Source organism: Tupaia chinensis, unplaced genomic scaffold (genome assembly GCF_000334495.1).
Source record: "Tupaia chinensis unplaced genomic scaffold, TupChi_1.0 Scaffold000066_1, whole genome shotgun sequence".
NCBI classification, from domain to species: Eukaryota; Metazoa; Chordata; class Mammalia; order Scandentia; family Tupaiidae; genus Tupaia; species Tupaia belangeri.
In genome coordinates this window covers 3,430,990-3,432,045 of record NW_006159525.1, presented here as the reverse complement: position 1 = coordinate 3,432,045, position 1,056 = coordinate 3,430,990, and the positions used below count along the sequence as shown (strand labels likewise).

Sequence of the window (1,056 nt, the reverse complement as noted above, 5' to 3'; positions counted from 1 at the left end):
CCAGTTAGAGTAAATTTCCTCACCTTGTTTGCTATTACTTAGACCTTTCTGAACATTTACTGCTTTCACACATCTTACAATAATGGGTCTAAGACATTTGTAGCAAAAGAAGATTGCTTTCGCCTTTTCCCCCTTCATCTTTTCTCCTCAGTAAATTCCAAGTATAGAAAATCACACTCAAAGTTCAAGTGAGCATTGGGGAAAGCTTAGGTGGTTCTGTTAATGTGTCCACACGTGGTATGTCTTCATATCAACCTTTGTCAGCTTCTAAGTGCAACAACTTAGCTTTGTTACAACTCAGTCTTTGGGAGAAGTCACACAAATGATAACTACCACCTTTTGCTCAGAATAAAATGTCCCCAAATCAGAGACAGAATACTCCATCCAAGTATCCTCAGTCTGAGAGCTTTCGACGGGGTAACCAGAGATCCTCCTCTAAGGAGTATGTTGAAATCTGCAGGGACATTGTTACTGTCCTAAAATGCAAGGGGTACTGACAGCACGGGGTGGGTGGGTCCACAATGCTTGTGGCTTCCTGAAATATTGGACAGCCCCAACCTATCTAAAATTGCCCCATATCCTACTGACTTTCAAATGACTCCATTTGGTACAAAAAACAAAGTATTCTTGGACACTTCCAATCAGGATCAATTTGCCTGGAATGTGACTCTCATGTAAATCAAGAGAATTTTTTTCCTTTTTTTTTTTTCCTCATTAAACTTTGTTTTAATGGGTCTCAAAAATATGGAATGCTTCACGAATGTGCATGTCATCCTTGCACAGGGGCCATGTTCATCTTCTCTGTAGCGTTCCAATTTTAGTACATGTGCTGCCGAAGCGAGAACTTTCCCTTAATTTTGTGAAGGATGTATTTTCTTTGGTTAGAAATTTAACCAAAAGCTTGTTGTTCACTATTTTGAAAATTACTTTAAATGACAATACTATTCGGGGTAAGAGAGTAGCCTATACAACTCTCCTGACATGGTTAGACTGCTTTTGTAATTGTCACAAATATTGCGGTTCTGTGTAGATGTATAGGATCAAGGATAGCCATAA

The 1,056-nt window shown here is 39.0% G+C and overlaps 1 non-coding gene across 1 annotated transcript; it reads right to left on the bottom strand.

The window, feature by feature from the left end:
• Positions 1-738: 738 nt before the first annotated feature.
• Positions 739-845, bottom strand: LOC114005291 (U6 spliceosomal RNA). The gene has a single exon (XR_003547170.1). It is a non-coding gene; the product is annotated as a U6 spliceosomal RNA (small nuclear RNA).
• Positions 846-1,056: the final 211 nt, after the last annotated feature.